General features: G+C 36.6%; 1 protein-coding gene across 14 annotated transcripts in view; it reads left to right on the forward strand.

Annotated features, from left to right (window-relative positions):
- Nucleotides 1-14,474, forward strand: part of RAD51B (RAD51 paralog B) — a 618,412-nt gene that overhangs the window by 15,891 nt on the left and 588,047 nt on the right. The gene's annotated exons all lie outside the window — the stretch shown is intronic.

Genomic DNA, 14,474 nt, shown 5'->3' on the forward strand with positions numbered 1-14,474 from the left:
TTCCAGAAAAACATCTACCTCTGTTTCATTGACTACACCAAAGCCTTTGTCTGTGTGGATCATAATAAACTGTTGAAAGCTCTTAAAGAGATGGGATTACCAGACCATCTTACCGGTTTCCTGAGAAACCTGTATGCAGGTCAAGAAGCAACAGTTAGAACCCTGTATGGAACAACTGATTGGTTCAAGATTGAGAAAGGAGTATGACAGGGCTGTCTGCTGTCACCCTGTTTGTTTAATCTATACGGTGAGCACATCATGAGAAATGCCAGGCTGGATGAGTTACAAGCTGGAACCAAGAGAAGCGGGAGAAATATCAACGACCTCAGATATGCGGATGATACCACCCTAATGGCAGAAAGCAAAGAGAAACTAAAGAGCCTCTTGATGAGGGTGAAGTAGGAGAGTGAAAAAGTCAGCTTAAAACTAAATATTAAAAAAACTAAGATCATGGCATCTGACCTCATTATTTCATGGCAAATAGAGGGGGAAAAGTTAGAAACAGTGACAAATTTGCTCATCTTGGGCTCTAAAATCACTCTGGTGACTGTAGCCATGAAATCAGAAGACGTTTGCTTCTTGGCAGGAAAGCTATGACAAACCTAGACAGTGTATTGAGAAGAGAGACATTACTCTGATGACAAAGGTCCATATAGTCAAGGCTGTGGTCTTCCCAGTGGTCATGTACGGTTATGAGAGCTGGACTGTAAAGAAGGCAGAGCACTGAAAAATGGATGCCTTTGAACTGTGGTGCTGGAGAAGACTCCTGAGAGTCCCTTGGACAGCAAGGAAATCAAACCAGTCAATCTTAAGGGAAATCAACCCTGAATACTCGTTGGAAGAACTGATTCTGAAGCTGAAACTCTAGTATTTTGGTCATGTGATATGAACAGCTTACTCACTGGGAAAGTCCCTGATGCTGGGAAAGATGGAGGGCAGAAGAAGAGGGTTTCAGAGGATGAGATGGCTGGATGGCATCACGGATGCAATGAGCATGAACTTGGCCAAACTTTGGGAGATGGTGAGGGACAGAGAGGCCTGGTGTGCTATAGTCCATGGGGTTGCAAAGAGTCGGACACAACTGGGCGACTGAACAGCAACATTAATGTTATTCCATGGTATGGTTATAACACATTTTGTTTATCCAACTGTTAGTTGATGTTCACTTGGATTGCTTATAGTTTTTTCTATCAGGAATATGACGTGTCTTTGTGTGGATGTCTGATTTTATTTCTCTTGGGTAGATTCCTAGGAGTGGAATGGCTAGATCATATGCTAGGTATATGTTTAGTTTTTTAAGCAACTGCCAAATTTGCTTTCTGGAGTGGCTGTGCCATTTTACATTCTCACCTGCAGTGCATGATAGTTTATTTCTCCATATCCTCACCAACACTTAGTATTGTTTATCATTTTAACTATTCTAGTGAGTGTTAGTAGTATTCATTGTGGTTTTAATTTGTCTTTTCCCAGTGACTGATGACATTGAACTCCTGTTCATGTACTTTTAACCATTTGTATGTTTTTTAGAAATGAAATATCTGTTCCAATCTTTTGCCTGTTTTTAAATTGGTTGTTTTCTTGTTACTCAGTTGTGAGTTCTTTGTATACTCTGGATACAAGTCTTTTATCAGATACATAATTTGCAGTCCAATCTATGGCTTCTCTCCTTATTTTCTTAATGGCAGCTTGTGAAGTTTTAAATTTTGTAGTCTAGTCTATTGGTTTTTTTCTTTATACTTGGTGTCAACTCTGTGAATTTTTTTTGCCTGGCCAGGCACATAAAGATTTTTGCTGTATCTTTTTCTAGAGTTTTATATTTAGGTTTTGCATACAGTCTGTGGTCTATTTTGAGTTTTTTTTTTTTTTTCTGTGATCTATTTTGAGCTATTTGATAGAATGATTTGTGGAATATCTTCTCTTTTTTATGTACTATAATAGTTTGTACATTGTTTCTTGAAAATTTGATATAAGTTTCCTGGAAAAGTGTCTGATCTTAGTATTTTCCCTGTGGGGAAAATTAAAACAATGAAATAAATTCCTTTAATGATTAAAGGACTATTCAGGTTTTTTATTTCTTTTTAAGTAGTTTTACTGAATGATATTTTTAGAGATTTGCCCATTTTAAGTTTTAAAATTTATTGTCATAAAGTTTTTATTGTATTCTCATCTTTAAATCTTGTTTGAATGTGTTTCTACCCCCTCTCCCTGTTTTCATTTCTACTGTTACTTCTTTGTCTTCTCTTTCCCTTCCTTTTAAAAAGACCTGGTCAAATGTTTGAGTATTTTATAGTCTTTTCAAAGAACTGTGCTTTTAATTTTGGTTCTTTGTTGGTTTTCTATCTTTTCTCTGTCTTCTACTTAAGTGATTTCTGTTTTTTTCTTATCTCCCTCTATCTAATTGTATTTTTCTGGGATTCTTCTCCCCCTCCCTCCAACTTATTAAATTACACATTTAATTCATAATTTTCAGTTTTTCTTCTTTTTACTCTGAGCTGTTGCATTCTTTTTTTGTGTGTGTGATGAAGTATTTTCATTTTTATTTAGTTCTCATAGTGTTTAAAATTTTTCATTATAATTACTTCTTTCACTCATGATTTTTTTTGGAATTTTTGAATATCTAAATTATTTAATTAAATTTTCTTTCACATTTTAATTAGATTGCTAGCTTATTTGCATTTTAGCCAAAGAATTTTGTGTGCTACTGATTCTTGGAATTTTTCTTGTTTTAAGGATTAACGTGATTAACTTTTCTAAGTGTCCTAAATGTGCATGAGAAGAATGATTATTCTCTAATGATTGAATGTTCTGCTTATGACAATTAAGTTAAACTTGGAATTTGGGTTGTGCAACTCTTCTTTATCTTTGCTGATTTTTTTCTTCAACCCGACCTAATACTAATCCAGAGAAGGTTGTTAAAATAGTCCATTATATCATTAGCGAATTTACTTGTAGTTCTGTTATTTTGAATATTTTGAGCCTATTTGATTATGTTTAAATCAACAGAATTGTTGTATATTCCTTGAGAACTGACATGTACTATGGTTCTTCTATGTAAGTACTTCTCACTGTTACAGTTTTACTGTTTGTGTGATTCGTTACTGTATGTCTTCCTCATTGGAGAATAAATTCCAAGTGGGCAGGAATTGTCTTTTTCTTCTTATTTTTACATCTACAATATTAACACATGCGGTGCTGGTGAATTTAGTTGTTCAGTAATGTCCGAATCTTGCAACCCCATCGATTGTAGCCTGCCAGGCTCCTCTGTCTATGAGATTTCCCAGGCAAGAATACTGGAGTGAGTTGCCATTTCCCTCTCCAATTAGCATATGTAGAAGGTACATAGTAAATATTAACTGAATGAATGAATTTGTTTTCATTTATTTATTTTTAAGCACTTATTTACTCTAATGTTTTGGTTCCTGCTGCCTCTCCTTCACTATCAGACTCTTTGGTCTTGGAATAAGCCAAACTTCAGTAACTTTAAATGTTACTGCTCTTCCGCTGTACGGTATTTATTTTCATTTGTATGCCATTTGGTTTCTTCAAATTATCAAAATAGTACTTTTAAGAAATATGATTTTTCTACCTAATTGATTTCTTTATTAATAAACATCAGTGATTATTTTAGGAGTTTTTTTTCTCATAAGTTTTAAAGTTGTTCCTCTCTGATTCTATATCTACAGATGTATAGAACTGTGTTAAACTGCTGTTTAACAAACCATTCCAAAACTTAGTGGCTAAACACATCAATAAATGTTTATTATCTCACACAGTTTCTGAGTCAGGAATTCAGGAGAAGCTTAGCTGGCTGTTTTCAGTTCTGGTGTCTTAGGAGATTACAATCAAGAAGTTGGCTGAGGCTGCCGTCATCTGAAAACTTGCCTGGAGGTGGGGAAGATGAAGATGCCTTTAAAGCAGCTCCCTGACCTATACAACTGTGAGATAATAAACAGGATTGTTTTAAAGCTGCTAGTTTGTGGTCAATTGTTATACAGCAATAGAGAGCTCATGCAGATCTCAGAGGAGATGTCTAACTAGTTGTGTTGCTGGATCTTTGTTTCTGGTGAAAAGTTCAAACCTAGCATCCCAGATATCAGGTAGAAGTTAGATCTGGTGAAGATAAGATGTAAGGCATCTAGTTGAATAAACTTCGACCAGGCCTAAGGATGACTTGAGGGAGGAAGAATAAATCTGGAAACATTCTGCTGTCACTTTTATAGCTGCTCTTTCCTGACTCTGACTTCAAAACAACCTAATTTATTTATCATCAGTTTTGATTTATATGAACTGCCCTGAATCTGTGTATGTTCAGCTACAGTACCAAGATTAAAAGTGGAATTAGAGAAGTGCTACTCATGCCAAAGGCAGAAGCAGCAGAGGAGAAATCAAAGGGAAACCAACTGTGCTGAATCACTAATGGAAGTGAGCTACAGGGCTTTGTCTCATTCCCAGAGAACATCAGATCCCTTACTTATGGAAAAAATAAGCAGATAATTCTACATCTATTATGACAGTATTGGTAGGGAAGATATGTTTGAAGTTTAAACTTTAAATATTTATGTTATGTGGAGATCAGACCATGTAATGGTAGCCTTCTCATATGAGGTAATATAGATCAGTGTTTCTCAATCTTTGTTCATTACCACCCCTTAAGGAGCTTTTTAGTCATTTTCCCCCCCAATAACACTTCCACCCCTACTTGAGATTTTAATTGTTGCCAGTGAATTTAAGGTTCTTGCTTTGTCATGAAAGAATTTAGAGACAAAACGATAGGTAAGAAGTAGCTTTATTTAGAGAGAAACACAGTCCACAGACAGTGTGTGGACCATCTCAGAAAGAGAGAGCAAGAGAGCCTTGAAACATGATGTGGGTAGTTTTTATGGGTTGGATAATTTCATAGGCTAATGAGTCAGGGATTATTCCAATTATTTTGTGGAAGGGGTGGGTGGGGGTTTCCAGGTATTGGGCCACCACCCACTTTTTGACCTTCTGTGGTTGGCCTCAGAACTGTTATGGTGCTGGTAGGTGTGTCATTTAGCTTGTTATTTTACCAGGAGGAGAAGGGGATGACAGAGGATGAGATGGTTGGATGGCATTGCCGATTCTGTGGGACATGACCTTGAGCAAGCTCCAAGAGTTGGTGATAGACAGGAAAGTCTGGCGTGCTTCAGTCTGTGGTTGCAAAGAGTGGGACACGACTGAGCAACTTAACTGATATTACCATGAGCACATAATGAGACTCAAGGTCTGCTGGAAGTTGGCTCATCTACCCTCTTGGACCTAGTTAGTTCTAACCAGTCTTTGTCATGTTCTGTCATTCTTTAAAAGGTTGTGCCCTGCCCCTTTCCCTCCTGTTTCACGTAGATATACTATATATCTATTTATGTACTATATGTAGATCTGTGCTTTATATGGAAAAGAGAGTAACATCTTTCTTCCGTGATCAAAACCAAGTTTTGCCCTTGAGATCTCTGTCACCCTTGCTGAGAATGCATGATAAAGATGCTGATATAATTAGGTAAAATTAAAGGTTGTATTTAAAGGGATTGTTAAAAAAAGGTATTTTCATATTGTAATCCAGAGAGTATAGGAATAGAAAACTGGTCCAAACTCATGTCAATGAAAAGAGATATGGCATCTGCATATGTTGGTTGGAGAGACCTCTGGATGGGTAAACCTGTGAAGCACCGCCAAATCTTTGTAACATTTAAGAAAAATGATTATACCCAGATCCTTGCTCTAAATAATGAGAAACAGTGTGGCACATGTCTACATTATTTGTGTTTCCTGAGTCATTTCTATGCTTTGTTCATGATTTAAGGAGACCAGGTGTCCTCCTCGAAGGGGGCAGTTTTGCTTTGGAGGTGACCACTCTTCTGTCCCTAAAAGGTAGAGGCAGAATGCCAGACTCCTCTTTTGGCTTCCTTATCTTTCCTTAGAATAGTTCTGCTTGTTTCTCGTTGACTGGGTGGGCTGTCTAAGATTACAGGAGACAATAAGTCAAGGCTTGTAAATTCAAGTGTCCACAAAGGTCTTGGCATGTATAGAAATGCATAAACAATGGAATATAAGACATACATACTTTATCAGTCAATTTTGGCTGCTTACTCTGCTTACAACAGCAGCAGACAGTCATTTTTCTTGCTCAGGGGTCTGCAGGTCGGTCAGGGTGGGTCTCATCTCTTTTTCAAGCTGCAGTCAGGTTCTGGTCTGTTCCACGTGCAGCAGCAGCAGTAGGAAAACTAGGGAGAGATTTCTAATCTGCATTCCTGGAACATCATCTGCTGACAAGATTTGTTTATCCTGCCCTGTGTTTTGAAAGGCAAGATAACCAGGCCTCTGTCCTAAGACAGGAGTTTAGCATATGTGGTTGATTGAATCATTGTTCCTAATTCTTCACTCATTTCCTGATTTAGAAATAAGTATCTTTCTCCATAAAGGTTTCATAAGGTCTTTTATATGGCACATATTATATGTTTGTTAAATTTTTTTTTTAAGTTTTATTTTTAAAATTTATAAAGGATAATTGCTTTACAGAATTTTGTTGTTTTCTGTCAACATCAACATGAATCAGCCATAGGTATGTCCCCTCCCTCTTGAACCTTCCTCCCATCTCCCTCCCATCCCACCCCTCAAGGTTGACTCACAGCTCCTATTTGAGTTCCCTGAGTCATACAGCAAATTCCCATTGGCAATCTATTTTACACATGGTAATGTTTCGACACTTTTTTTTTTAATGTGAATCCTGGGGTACTTGTCATTTTCATGTCCTCTTGTTTTCTTTGTCTACTCTGTTACCCTGCCTTTTTTTTTCCCCTTACCTTCCCATTTACTTTAAAAACAGCAGTTGTCAGTATGGAGTAAGAGAGAGTTGTGGAGAGAATTTAAAGTATAAAAGCTTCCACTTGTTGATATAAAATAACTTTAAAGATGAAAGTTTCTTTCACAAGGCAAACAGCTGCCTGACTGTTCTGATATTGTTTGCTTTTTGTTTGCTTTGGGATTCAAAGAGTGATTTTAAAAAAGAATTCTTTAGGTTTGAAAACCTAATTGTATTTCTAATCGTAGAGCACATGGAGACAGGTAGTTGGATGCTGGGGAAGGAGGCCATTAAAAAGATGATGTAACGTTTCCACATGCTCATTTCTCAGGTCAGAACCAGGCAGTCCTTAAATTTTCTCTGCTAAATATTGGCTTGGTGGATTGCCCCATCCTCTTGACCTCATCTTGAATGTGGGGGAACTCTCCCCCACATTCAAGATTTTGGGTCCTACTAGGTCTGGGTTTCACATTCATCCCTACTGCTTGTTCTCTTTTGAGACTAAAGTGACTAGGCTTCATTTTCACTTCAGTACAGTTAAACTGGGCTTCTTAGGTGGCTCAGTGGTAAGAATCTGCCTGCCAATGCAGCAGACACAGGAGTCTTAGGTTCGATTTCTGGGACGGAAGATCCCCTGGAGGAGGAAAATGGCAACCTACCCCAGTATACTAGCCTGAAGAATCCCATGGACAAAGGAGGCTGGCGGGCTCCAGTCCATGGCATCGCAAAGAGTCAGACACAACTGAGCACACACGCACGCACAATTAGACTTTCTTGGTAATAATTCTTTCCCTTTAAAGCAATTGCTAATATTTGCTTCTTTGTTGATATTCTAGTGATCTTCACTACTGGATGTTTCCTTTCTGTTCTTTTACATTTCTCAGGCAGGATTGTTGAAACTCAGGCTCTAACTATACGAAGCTAATCGTATTTCACCAGTGTCTTCTGTGTGTAAATGCTGCATTCACTCTGAGTTTCCAAGGAGCAATCACTTAGACTATTCTGGTTTGGCATGTTCGCTCTTTCTGACCACCATTGGAGCTGAACCTGGGAACTGAACACAATTTGAAATTTTGTGGTTTGGCTGCTAGAAGTCAGAGCTAAACTATCTGAAGCTAAAAATTATTAATGTTGAAATGTTTTAACCCACTAAGTAAACTTGAAAAAATAATGAAATTTAACTCTAGCCAACCTTTAAAAATTGCATACAGCATATTTTTTGAGGCTAGAAAGAGAGGAAAAATATATGAAAACGATCTGAAATTGCTAAAGAATTAGAAATTATTTATTATAGTTTACTTAAAGAAAATATTAATATTCAAATTTGAAAGCAAAGTAAAGCAAACATAGAAAGCCAAATGAACCCCAAAATCTTATGTTATCCACGTGATGTTCTACTTTTCTCAAGACTGTACTGAATCAGTACATAAAAATAATGAAGCAGGTAAAATGCCAGTTGCACTCGTTTAACTTCAGATTTTTTTAAAAACATGTTTTCTTTGAAGATGAAATGATAAGATATTACCTTACATTTTCATGATATTTTATACTTTACTAAATATTTTCACATATAACATCTTAAAAAATGTTTTTAAGTTGAGGGCTTGCTTCACCTTTCCACTAAATATTAAAAGTATTTCATAGGTTTAAGCTCATTAGATCTCAGAACATATCTAAAGATCTAATTAAATCTTTCAGTTCAGTGGTTCAGTCGTGTCTGACTCTGCGACCCCGTGAACCACAGCACACCAGGCCTCCCTGTCCGTCACCAACTCCCGGAGTGCACCCAAACCCATGTCCATTGAGTCGGTGATGCCATCCAACCATCTCATCCTCTGTCATCCCCTTCTCCTCCTGCCCTCAATCTTTCCCAGCATCAGGGTCTTTTCAAATGAATCAGCTCTTCCCATCAGGTGGCCAAAGTATTGGAGTTTCAGCTTCAACATCAGTCCTTCCAATGAACACCCAGGACTGACCTCCTCTAGGATGGACTGATTGGATCTCCTTGCAGTCCAAGGGACTCTCAAGAGTCTTCTCCAACACCACAGTTCAAAAGCATCATTTCTTTGGCACTCAGCTTTCTTTATAGTCCAACTCTCACATCCATACATGACCACTGGAAAAACCATAGCCTTGACTAGATGGACTTTTGTTGACAAAGTGATATCTTTGCTTTTTAATATGCTGTCTGGGTTGGTCATAACTTTCTTTCCATGGAGTAAGCGTCTTTTAATTTCATGGCTTCAGTCACCATCTGCAGTGATTTTGGAGCCCAGAGAAATAAAGTCAGCCACTATTTCCGCATCTATTTGCCATGAATTGATGGGACCGGATGCCATGATCTTAGTTTTCTGAATGTTGAGCTTTAAGCCAACCTTTTTCACTCTCCTCTTTCACTTTCATCAAGAGGCTTTTTAGTTCCTCTTCACTCTCTGCCATAAGGGTGGTGTCGTCTGCATATCTGAGGTTATTGATATTTCTCTCAGCAATCTTGATTCCAGCTTGTGCTTCCTCCAGCCCAGTGTTTCTCATGATGTACTCTGCATATAAGTTAAATAAGCAGGGTGACAGTATACAGCCTTGTATATGTCTTTAGGACATATCTGAAACTGGATAGATAGATAGTGTATATTGAAAGGAAGTCCTTTGTTCCTCTATTGGTTAACACTCTGAAGAGCTATCATTTTTCACCTTCAGGATCCACTTTCAACTTTATTTATGAATATTTCCTTTGCTCTGATATCCGGCAGTTAATTTGATCCATATTGTTTTTGATGATGATAAAAAAGTCAATGAAAAGTGTTTTGGGGTCTTCAAAACTGCCAGTCTCCAAAGGAGAGTATGTAGCATGGCCCATTAGGTTATGGGAAGAAAATACTAGAATTTTTATTGGTGTTACATCTAAAACATAAAATAAACCTTAATTGACATTTAACATATGGCATCCTCACTTGATCCCTATCTTATACTGTCATGTGTCAGATAATAATCCACGAGGAAAAGGTACAGAAGGTTGACAGAGACACCTTGTTTATATCTTTATTTTCAACATGTTGGGGTAGATTATAGTCCTACATGTTGGGATTCCCTGGTGGCTCAGACAGTAAAGCGTCTGCCCGCAATGAGGGAGACCTGGGTTCGATCCCTGGGTTGGGAAGATCCCCTGGAGAAGGAAATGGCAACCCATTCCAATACTCTTGCCTAGAAAATTCCATGGATGGAGGAGCCTGGTGGACTACAGTCCATGGGGTCGCAGAGTCGGACACGACTGAGCGACTTCACTTCACTCACTTATAGTCCTACATGGGCCTAGTTAGGTCAATTTATGGATTTAGCTAAATCAAATCTCACAGAACAGACAAATGGCATAAAAAGATTCCTGCAAAAAAACTGTATATTGAAGGCAATACTAATAATGTGAGTAGAAATGAACCACATGTATGTAAAAGTCAGAGGTGATAACTCTCGTACGATTAATGAAGTAAAAATCAGTGACAGTCTAATCTCATTTGTAAAGACATCCCCAAAATTTGGAATTAGAAAACAATTTGATATATGGAATTATCTCCATTATTGTTAATGATGAAACTTTCTCTGTTATTTTGTTCCTTGAAATAGTGATAGTAGGAAGCCATTGTTAAGAAACATACGTCACAGAAAGACAAACATTCACAAGTTTTTCAGTGGTGTTTAAGGTCATGTGACACATATTCAGTATCTAGAAAAATTTCAGTACAATTAATGTTAGATATTTAAAAGCCTCTTTTGGGTTTTCTTAATAACAAAAGACCAAATGCAATACATTTTTAATAACATTAGGGACACCCTTCAATGGACATGGTTTTGGGTGGACTCTGGGAGTTGGTGATGGACGGGGAGGCCTGGCATGCTGCGGTTCATGAGGTTGCAGAGAGTCGGACACGACTGAGCGACTGGACTGAACTGAACTGTTCTTTTGTTAAAATGGATGACATAAGACAGGGGAAGCAACATGGAATAACTTACATGGATTCTTTTGGGAATAAATACTTTCAGCTGGAAATCATTGCCAATGATGTGAAGCATTAAGGATTAAAGCAAATTATTCATTGAGGAAAGATGCTAGACAGTTAAAGTACAGAAGTTTCTAATAGGGCCCAGATTATCTTCTTAGCTAGATTCTGTTTCAGTAATGAGATACATGAACTAAATTATTTTTAAGCCACAAAAGTGAAGATATATCAAGGAAGATATATTCTCAAAAATAAATGACTTCTTAAATATAAAACAATGTTTATGAGGAAATTTTCTGGCAGTATTATTCTTGTTCTGACCTGATGGGGTTTGGATTGCTTACATATATATACATTTGCTACAGTTCATCAAATGAAACACTCAAGATCTGGGCATTTCATTGTGTGGAAAATTTACCGTAAAAGAAAAAAGAATCATACTTACTAAATTCAGGTTAATGATACACACATCAAACTTTTAGGGGAAAGTATATTTATGTCTCTGACTTACTTTGAAATACATTTAAAAACATCTAAGATGGACTGATGAATGAATGGATTGATGGATAGTCTAGTGTATTAGTGAAAGTGAAAGTGAAGTCGCTCAGTCGTGTCCGACTCTTTGCGACCCCATGGACACCAGGCTCTTCCGTCCATGGGATTTTCTAGGCAAGAGTACTGGAGTGGGGTGCCATTTCCTTCTCCAGGGAATCTTCCTGATCCAGGGATTGAACCCAGGTCTCCCACATTGTAGACACATGCTTTACTGTCTGAGCCACCAGGGAAGTCAAGTGTATTAGTAGACTGTACAATAGTATAAATGTATGTATATACGCATGCACACTCAGTCGTGTCCAACTCTTTTTGACCCCATTAGTAGACTATACCGCTCCAGGCTCCTCTGTCCATGGGATTTCCCAGGCAAGAATACTGGAGTGGGTTGCCATTTCCTTCTGCAGGAGATCTTCCTGACCCAGGGATCGAACCTGTGTCTCCTGCATTGGCAGGCAGGTTCTTTACCAGCTGAACCGCAGGGGAAGCCTGGTATAATAGTATAATAGTAATAAAATGGCAGTTGCAGAGTCTAGGTGGTGAGTATATGTAAAATTCTTTGCATTTTTCTGGTACATCATCCTTAGTCTATAGTAACACAGAAGTTGATGCCATATGTGTGAAGAATGCTTCAGGATGGTACAATTTTTATAAAAACCTGACTAGTTTTTATTGACTCTTTATAGTACTCTGTAACGTGATGAGGAGTGATCATGAAAATCATTTGAATCACAAGAGCTTCTTTGGTTATCTCACAGCAAAGATTGTAAAAAGCTGTTGAATTTAAAAATGGGTGAAACTTTTTTAAAATGAAAAGTCAAATTTGTTGATCCTTTTTGTAAAACAAGTGACTGTGTAACTTGCCACCTAGCAGATTGCAAATCAGGCAATCAGCCAACCAATGGAACACTCTTATTCCATCCCTTCAAAGTAAAGGTGATAGTTTTACAATGAGTGAGAAAGTAACGGCTTATTAAATGACAGAGATCAAAATACAGAACATTATTCAAATTTCTGCTTGGAAATGTTTTATGACATGGTTTTTGTCTTCAAAGATGTACGTATCTTGTGAAAAAACTCTAACAATATTTTCTAAACTGTTAAGAAATCTTCCAAATAGTTTCATTTGATTTTAAAATCAATTTTTAAAAATGTTAAAGTGTAATACATCTTGATTGGTTTGCAAGAATAATTAATTGACCCAAGGGAAAATGACCATTTATTAGCCAAAGTTGAACAATAGCTTTTGCAATTTATCCTTTCTCAACTACAGAGACATTACAATTGAGTACTACAATAAGCAGAACTTAGGAACTGTTTCAGTTGCTGGATTACAAAATATTTAAATCAGTATTTTAAAAACAATGTACATAATTTCATTTATTTTCATTGTTTATTAGATTGAAAAGATCTGTATAACTAATATATAAAATATGAGTATTCTTTATGTTTCTAGATATTACTACTTTGTCACTTACATATATCACAAATGTAACCTTCAAATTTATAAGTCATCTTTTTACTTTCTTTATGGCATGTTTTTATCAAAAAAAGTTCTTAACTAAAGCAATGAAACTATTGATTTGTATTTTAAATGAAAAAATATATGAAACTTTTTAAATGCTTGTAATCTTTTATTTTTAATCTCTATGTGTATTTTTTACTGTCCATAATGTATTAGTAAAATAGTTTATATATAATACATATGCATATACTGGAGGATTGTAATAAAATTTTGTTTGTGTTTGTTTTTTTTTGGTGTGTTTGTTGGAGTATGTAATCAAAGAATTTTGGCATTTTCACTGATCACTCATGATCTGGCACAGTGTTATTGCTAGCAGCAATTATTTATACTAAAAGTTTAAATCATTGTTCTAGAGATTATAAATCAACACATGGTTTCTAGCTTGTGAGCCTTTGTTTTTTTCAACGTTAAACTTTGAAAAATGAAGTTTACCTTTAGTCTAAGTTCTATAACTGGTTCTCAAATGTGGAGCAGCATTGGTGTCAACTTATTAGAAATACAAATTTTCAGGTCCCATTCCAGACCTATGGCTAACCAGAAATGCTGGTTAATGAGCTTGCCAGATGAGTTTAAGCTCAGTCATGTTTGAGAACCACTGGCCTAGATGATTTAGACTCCTGTGTCATCACTTCTTATTTCTTCCTGCTTCTTGGTATACCTGAGACAGTGTCTTCAGATCTGGTGTGTCTCAGTTTAGCTCAGAGTTCTGTTCGTCTCTACCTCAGATTTTCTTCTCTCCTCCTTTTCTCCTTTTTCTTTTCCCTTCTTCCTATTGTGAAAAATTATTCATTAGTGCTATTCTCACAAAAGGGATAGTGTTTTGGTTCTGAAAATTTGGATGCCATAGCCACTATGACAAACAGTATGTTTAAAGGGGTTATTTTAAATATTTCAAATTAATTTTTGACTACTTCCTGTTGGATTCAAATATGCCTTGATTAATGTCCTAGGCATATTCTTTTCCATCTATGCCCTCTTGTTTTCAGATTTTATAGTCTCAAATAGCTTTCCAACAACTAAACTTTCAAAATATACACTTCAAAGTATGAATCACCTAGATTTAGCAGTTGTTGAATTTGTTTCATTTGCTTTATCTCTCTTCTACACACACACACACACTTTTTTCCTTTGCTAAACCATTTAAAATTGTGTACATCAATACCTTTTACTCTTAAATACTTTATTAATATTAACGAACAAAGTACCTTTAAGTGGGACTAATATAAAATTGTTTTGAAAGGCCAGTTCATAACAAATGTTAAACCAATTATTAAAGCCTCTTAAATATTTTCAGAGCTTTCTATAAATGTCTTATTGAGAAAAAAATATAGAACTTCAAGTTGTGAGTGTATCAATGAATCCTCAAGCCTTTCTCAACCAAAGTTTTTCATCTGAATTTTGCACAACACAGGGATGATTTTGGTGACTGTTTTCTCATTTCTCCCAAGGATGGTCCATAACTAGTACTAATCCAGATGCATAGGGGAGAAGTTCTTTTATTATATATATAGTGAAAGTGAAAGTCACTCAGTCATGTCCGACTCTTTGTGACCCCATGGACTATACAGTCCATGGGATTCTCCAG

Source organism: Bubalus kerabau, chromosome 10 (genome assembly GCF_029407905.1).
Source record: "Bubalus kerabau isolate K-KA32 ecotype Philippines breed swamp buffalo chromosome 10, PCC_UOA_SB_1v2, whole genome shotgun sequence".
NCBI lineage: Eukaryota > Metazoa > Chordata > Mammalia > Artiodactyla > Bovidae > Bubalus > Bubalus kerabau.